Source organism: Alosa sapidissima, chromosome 20, assembly GCF_018492685.1.
Source record: "Alosa sapidissima isolate fAloSap1 chromosome 20, fAloSap1.pri, whole genome shotgun sequence".
Taxonomy (NCBI): Eukaryota; Metazoa; Chordata; class Actinopteri; order Clupeiformes; family Clupeidae; genus Alosa; species Alosa sapidissima.
Window position 1 is genome coordinate 30,952,346 of NC_055976.1, and position 7,805 is coordinate 30,960,150.

The 7,805-nt window shown below is 47.3% G+C and overlaps 1 pseudogene; it reads right to left on the minus strand.

The window, feature by feature from the left end:
* Positions 1-604: 604 nt before the first annotated feature.
* On the minus strand, positions 605-2,955 carry LOC121694066 (annotated as a pseudogene).
* Positions 2,956-7,805: the final 4,850 nt, after the last annotated feature.

The window sequence follows — 7,805 nt, forward strand, 5'->3', positions numbered from 1 at the left end:
ATTTGCCTCTGAAATTCTCATTGTGTTGGTGTGAAGGGAAAATCTGAATCTAAACTTGAATCTATCGACTGTTTTAAGTCAGGTTACATTATTGGAGCTTGCAGGGAAAAGACATGTCATACCCAGCATTATTTCTGCCTGTTGAGCGTATTGCTGGGAGTTGTGTGGTTAACACGTCCACTGTTTAAGCAAGACCAAAGGCCACAGTCATGCCAGCATGCACAGTTCACTTCCCCTGCTACCCTGATTTGCATTTGCATAGCTCACAGCATTTTCATTTACATGTTAAAGCCTCCCCTAGAATTAGGAGGAGGCCAATTCATGGCCGTTTTCGGCTTTGCTTGAAAACTGCCGCGACCAGCCATTAAACTGAGCTTCCACGACAATCTACAGTGCCGCATACTGACGAAAATCACACTTTTCATGCAGTGTAATAAATAAAGAATCTTCTGATTTCCACAATTGTTTGAAATTACTACAAAGTAAAGTAGCATCTAAGATAACCCTCCACATTGTGCTAGGCCCAAATATTGGTTATTCATTCAAGGCATAAACAGCTTGGACTAGCCGATGACTGTGCCTTATTGAAACAGAACAATCACAGAAGTAACAGTCAGTGAGAACAAAATGAGAAGCTGGACATGTGATGTTTCTCTGACCGCCCAAAGTTATCCAGAAATTAGAGGCTTGGTGTGATATTTTGTTCCTCTGACAAATCTACAATATCCTCAGAGGTCTCCATCCAAGGATGCAGCAAGATGTCTTTTAAACTTGGTCTGTCTTCTGGCCTATATGATAGGCACCATAGAATTAATGGCTGGCACTCTGGAAAAGCAAGAGGGGAACTTCGGGTTAGAGTCATGCAAATGACAGACAGGGTTAGAGTCATGCAAATGACAGACAGGGTTAGTACATCATGTGGCAGCAGGAATGTTTTTTATATTCCTTACAGCACTCCAGGCCAAGAAGACTTTTGAGATGCGTTTAGTGAAACTGAGATCTGCACAATCTCTGTCCCTTTCAAAAGGGATGTCGCCACAGACCATGTCAAAGAGGAGTACTCAAGTGACCACACAGTGAGAGGCCTGGCATGTAGCTCTGGTGCAGTATCCACTCAGGAGGGCTGTAGACTCTTGTACCTGCAACAAAAGAGCAAATGAAGGGACATTTGTTAGCAATGCTAGTTGTGTCTTTTATGCTCAAGTGAGATCTGACATGCGGTTGCTGATGATTTGAAGTTTAATATACCTTCAAAATCTATGTATTCACTTTCTTTTGATGAGAGCACCAGATCCAAAGTCAATGATTTTGATGTTTCCAGTGCGGGTGTCCACAAGTACATTCTCATCTTTTATGTCCCTGTGAACAATCCCCCGGGATTCACAGAACTGCAGGGCTTCCACTATCTGTCTCAGAAACCTGCAAAAACATGCCACCAATGTCAGACCATGTTATTGACTTCCAAATAAAAAAAAAGTCCAACCCATGTAGTGTTCTCCTTTCTCTGTTGCAACTCTTCACCAGGCTCTGTTATGTTTTGAAAACTAGCATTAAACTGGATTCGATCCCGCAAAAAGTAACACACGCGTGACTCTCTCCAGCCTGATTCCCTACTCTTTGAGCCAACTAATATGTTACGCAATACAAGTAACTATTGTAGGCTACCATCAATTAATAACGTAGGCAACACCCAGGTAACATGTTGTCCAGGCTGAAACAAGTGGTTGCACTTCACAGTCGTCAGTGCACTTCTTTCTATCTGCTTAACTTTTGTGAGTTGCGACCACCTAGGCCATGTTATAGACGTTCTATGAGGTACCAGTGTTTAGCTGTGTCACAAAACAATAAGACAGACTACTTTTAAAATGATATTCAGGGCTATATACATTTTAAACATTCGGGGCTGAAGACCCGACAAAGCCTTGCGTTAATTCTTCAGGTGGGAAGTGTCAGGAATTTTCATACGAGAGATGCTCTGGTGGTTATATGGAGTAGGGGATTGACAGCAACATATCCAATCACATTATGAGAGAAGCTGAATTTAACATTAACTGCGATGTTTGATTTTTAAATTAATGTAAATTTAGCCGGGACTGTATCTCGCGGTTGCATCCATTACAAACAAACATGCAATGTGAACGTCTGGGGGGAGCACTAAATGCTCTACTAAATAAGCATGAAGTCAAGCCTTTAAATGAAAAACACTCTTTAATAATAAAAAAAAATAAACGCTAATGAAGTAAACTCGTGACCATCAAAAATCATTTATCGCCTGTAACTCCGTGATAACAGGACGTAACAGGAAGGCATTTGGCTGAGCAACGGAGGTTAATATGCTCTATATTTTGTCCAAATGATGTCTATCATCGTTGCACTCGGAGAAAACTAGAATGTTTAATTTGTCCTGCATTTCTTCTACGGCTGCAAACGGGATGCACTCGCAGTTAATCAAATATTTTTTTATTAGGGCAGGGCAGGCATATTTCTGGCTATTAAATTATTTCTAAACCAGTCTGCTAAAGTCTGTAGTGAAGTCTGTGTAGGGTTTTCCAGGCTCCATTTCTTTTTAAGAGACACCCTGCTCACTTGAGACATCTGCCGGTTGTTTGGGTTGTTGCAGCGCCACTGGAAAAATACATATTAAAAGTCGCGTGATCCCGCGCACGGACCGCGAGGGAAGCTGGCCAAGTCGAAGCACTGCCCACTGTAGGCTACAACAACATCTATCTCGAGAGAAGGAACAGCCAATCCGCACCAACATGTCAGTGCAGGCCAGCCACCCCCCCTCATGATGGGATGTTGAGACAGCTTTGGTCGTCGGACGGCATGAACAAGAACTGATTTACTGACCACCCAACCACCAGCCACGCCCCAACCCCGGGAGGCCACAGAATCATCGGGGAGTTACCTTGGCTTGTCCGCTTGTCCTTCCGTTTCATCTCCCTGTAACTCCATAGGGGCTATACCGGGGAGTCTTGGCCAGAGTTAGGGCTGGTGGGACCTGCGTTGCGATAGAACGCCCCCAGCATCCCGAAGGATCTCCGGAGTGTCCCCTCACACAGCCTTGTCGCCACCGCCCTGCACCGAGCTTTTCCGCACCCAAGTCTTTTTAGGAGTTTATAGTTGGCAGACAACTATCGACCCCTTGCTCCAATCACGAAGCCAAATGTGACTACGTTGCGCACATCCAGGTCAGTCCGCACTGCCTGGGCGGCCGAGATATACTTATTCGCTTTGGCCCAACTGGTGACCGACAGCGAATCGTCCCTGACCTCATACCTCACTGTCACATCAACTACCAGGGCAGTACCTCCTTTGCAGAACACAAGGTCAGGTCTCATCGCCCGTCCGGAGGATAGGCTAAAAGACCTTTCCGAGTGTACCCGCCAGCCAAGGTCTGCCCCCAGCTTGGCGAGTCGGTCCCGCACCCAGTTGTGGCGGGCATGCCTCTGTCCCCGTACAGAGCAGCATATCCCAAGTATATGAGAACAGGATTCCAGTCGTGCGTGACGGGCTCGGCAGGTGGCGTTGCTTTTCCCTAGCCCCGTCGTAAAGAACTCACGAGTAGGGTATACCTGGGCGCGAAGCTGGAGTGCACTCCCAAACAACTTACGTGGCTTACCCGCAGGCTGCAACCATGCATTCGCTTCCCTGGATCCCCTGAAGCCGGAAATGCCAGCGCCTTGAACCTCCTGCACCGTCCAATTCCTGACCTCATCTTCCCGCTAGTCGCAGGGAGCCCTCCATTGGATCTTAGTTGCTGTTGGAGGGGTGGTGTTCGAAATGGATTCACCACTGGAAGAGTCATCAGTCGGGTCTTGGTACTGCCACAGAATGGGGGCCTCCATCCTGTGTCCACCTGCAGCTGACCATTGGTCTATGAACCCTTTATAGCTGATCAATTTCCATGCCGTTTGTCTTGTGACAGGGTCCTCTGACTGCAAAAGCCCAAGTATTCGTTTACACTGTGCAGTAGGGATTGTCACGGCCAACTTCTGTAAACCTAGGCCACCATCTCTACACCTTGAGTATAGTAGCCCATTGCAGGTGGACTGCGGCAGACCCAACCATTGCTTGACGCTCACCCGGATCAAACGATCCATCTCTGCCAGTAGCACATTCCCAAAATTGCAGTGGTCGAGCTGGTAGGTGAGCCTAGGAAGAACAAATCGCATTAAGAGCCAGACCTTCTGAGACGGCTCAAGCGGGGCCGCCCCCACTCGCTGCAGCCACTCAGAAATCTTGGCTCTCATCCTAGGTTTCACAATGCCCTTGCCGGGTCCCAATTCTACTCCCAAGTACTTTGCAGTACTTCCAACCGACACCATCAATTGGTCGCCTCCCACAGGCCATGGCTTACACTCATTAACCCGCATTGCGGATCTCCTGTGGCCTGGAGTCATCAGGAATCCTTGGCACTTCTTGGGCTGCACCTTAAGACCAGTCAACTCACAGAACAATTGAAGGATCTGTAGGTTGTGGGCCATGTTGTCCCACGAGTCACTGAAGATGACTAGGTCATCAGCAAACGCAAGCGAAGTCAGACTCACGTTAGCGATTTCCACCCCACGTCCGACCGTCTCCAGGGCACCGATCAGGGGGTCAATTGCCAGGTTGAAGAGCAGAGGTGACAACGGGTCGCCCTGGCGAACGCCCCGTGTCGTGGCGATGGGCTCAGAGAGTTGCCCCTGTAGCGAAATACGGGTTGTCGTACCTGCGTAGGACTGTCGCAGGGCCTCCACCATATGCACATCTAGGCCCCGGTGATGCAACACCTCAAAGAGATGTTCATGCGCTACGGTATCAAAGGCTTTCGCTACATCAATGAACACTACCGCTAGTGTCTTCCTCTCACGGTTGAAACTCTTCACCAGGCTCTGGAGAATGTGGAGGTTCTCTGAACACCCGGGAGCACTTATAAAGCCCCTCTGTCTCGTGTTGATCAGACACGCCTCTTTAAGCCGTCCGTGTAGAAGCTTAGAATAGAGGCGGAGCAATATGGAGCCAATCATAACTGGTCTCCAGTTCCCCGGGTCTGATACTGCGGCAGGGTCAGATGACTTGGGCAGTAGTACTGTTCTAGCAGATTTGATGGCGTTGGGGACGTACCCAACAGTCAACCAGCTGTTGAACAGCAGGCAAAGCTCATCACCAGACGGGTCCCATGCCACTATTAACACCTCTGTGACACACAAGGGCACTCCTCATTGCCACAATGTGCTGCTTCGTTTTCCTGGGGAGCAACAAGACAAGGACAAGAGTCTGTGTCTACACTGCAAAAAATGAAATCTAACCAAGTGTTAACAAGAGTCTGTGTCTACCCAGAGTCCTGGCAAGTACAGCCTCAGTACTTGAAGCTCGTTTCGCAGACCAAGAAGGCCATGCTATGCCAGGTCCTCCACCTCACTGGGGTCGAGAAAAGCTCGCCAGTGGCAGCCCTGTTTGGGGAGGGTGTTGCGCCCACTGCAAGGTCCCCCATGACCTCACGACAGACTAGTAAGTGGGCATCTTACCCCTTAATAAGTATCCCAACCGCTCTTGCACCTAGAGCAGCGGGCCACAAAATCCCCTTCCAGGGTGTTTGTGTTTAGCATGCCACCGGGCTGCTCCCAGGGACCGCAGTTCCTCAGAGCACAGACTGCAAGTCTGACTCTGGAAGGGCAGGTTCACATTATTGCCTTAGGCGGCTGACCTCGCCATTTGGCACACACAAAGGTGATCGGCTTAGTGGGCATGGAAGCCTCCACCACTCTTGCGCCCCCGTGCTGGGCGCATGCGCCAGGCACATAAAGTTTTGGGGTCTTGGTACAGTGTGGCAGCACTCACACCAACGCAGGTGGTGGCCACCCAGCAGAATTTGAATTGAGTGGTGGTCAGGGTTCTTGGCTGGTGTTGCATGAGGCTCTAAATTAACACCCGCTAAATGTGGGTTAAAATTGATTTTGGCGAGTGTTGCATGAGGCATTACATGCATGATACATAAGGCTCTGTTCTCTGTCATTTATCCCCCTGGCAGTACTTCCTACATTTCCCATGAACACTGTGCCGTAATGCTATTTACGGCACGTTTCATACGCCCATTGGCTGCGCGTAGTTTGCAGTGAAACCAGCGCAGCCAGGTAGTCTAGCAACTACCTGGGCCAATCACATTGTGTATAGAGTCTACAACAACTTTCTGTTCTTTTTTATGCAGCAGTGCGCTGGGAGGGCAGGTTGACCACCAAGGATGCTAGGCGGTGACAAGTTTGTCAGTAAAGCTGGCTCAGTGTTACCCACTGAAAACTGTGGTGGAGAGGAGTACATTGAGCAGATTGAATGCTATAATGGCCAACAACACAGGGATGTAAACACGGCACTTTTCGGCACCTCCTGCTTTTTTCACGTCAGTTTGGGTGACTTGTGTGAATCGTTTAGATCCGAAGAGTTATTTTTTTTAGGGGGAGGGAGGGAGGTATGATCATCAGGGATGCTTTCCGGCAACTAGTTTTTTTTTCACGTCATCTACCAGAGTAGTTCTTAACCTATTCCTTAACCTCTCTCTTAACGTTATGGCACGATTCCCGACACGTTCGTATGCTAAGTATATCTTCTGTAAGTCACACTTTAGTAAGGTTGGTCGGACGCTAGTCACCGCCACTGTGCAGCAGTCTTTAGAAATCAGCGCAGCGCAGTACAAGTCAAACTATAGTACAGTATGTTGATGATGTTGTGGCTCAACGATGATTTTATGTTATGGAAATTTTAAGACTAATAATAAAATACGTTCGCAATGGGTGCAGGCCTATCAGGCCTATTTATGAAGTTTGCTTTATTTGGTATCAGAACTAATATGGTGGTAATTAGCCTAGGCTATTTCGTAATGTCATTAAAGCGTTCAAATTGGCAATCACTTTTGATAATTAAAAGCTGGCAAAGAATTTGCCTCTAAATGGCTAAGATCTATAAATGGGTAAGCATGGTGGTGTCCAGTAAGCGACCAACTAGGCCTATGGCAGCGATCCAACGTGTCCTTGTATTGAATCAAAAATGGCGCCGGCCGCAGCCGTGTAGACCATGTCGCACCATAGCTCTTTTTTGTTGCTGTTGCACAAGTTATTCCGAAAGCTGGAAAACAGTGTCACCTTGTGCAAACTCACCTCGTCCAGCAAAACTTCAAATTCCTCTGACGAGAAGCTTGGTGCCCTTTTTTTACGTTGCTTCCCCACCATACTGTATCTAAATGTCTCTCTGTTCATTGTAGATAGGTTGCTTTTTATTGAAAACATTAACCAATGGCAATCAATACCGCATTAAACAGAAGTAACTGCAGCTGCTTGCCAATCAATTCTAATTGTAAGGTACCTTACCATTAATATAAAAGTGTATTACATAATTTATAGAAGTCGTTAAACCCATGTCAAGAAGCGGCACAAGTGGCACAATGGGATAAGGAGGGTGGATGATTAGCGAGGGATAGGCCTACCCGGTTAGTCTACCCGTCACAACATATTGTGTGAACATATTACTGACAATTTGATAATGAAGTTAATAGTTTACAGTGTTTCCTACAATGTGTTCATCAGCGGCGCAGCGCCGCTCCTGGAATTCAAGCGCCACTGCAAAAAAAGTTGCCTAATTAAAAAATAAAAATAAAACACGCAAGTGAACTTCAGGAACAGCTGCCGTTCGTTCAGGTTTGATGTCAACAAATAATAGTAGGCTGATGTTGAAGGCGCAGTCAGTGATTTCACAGGTGATCACGTTTGTTTGTGTTTATGTTTAAGTTTATTAGCAGACGCAATTTTGTGCAAAAAAACAAAGCCTAC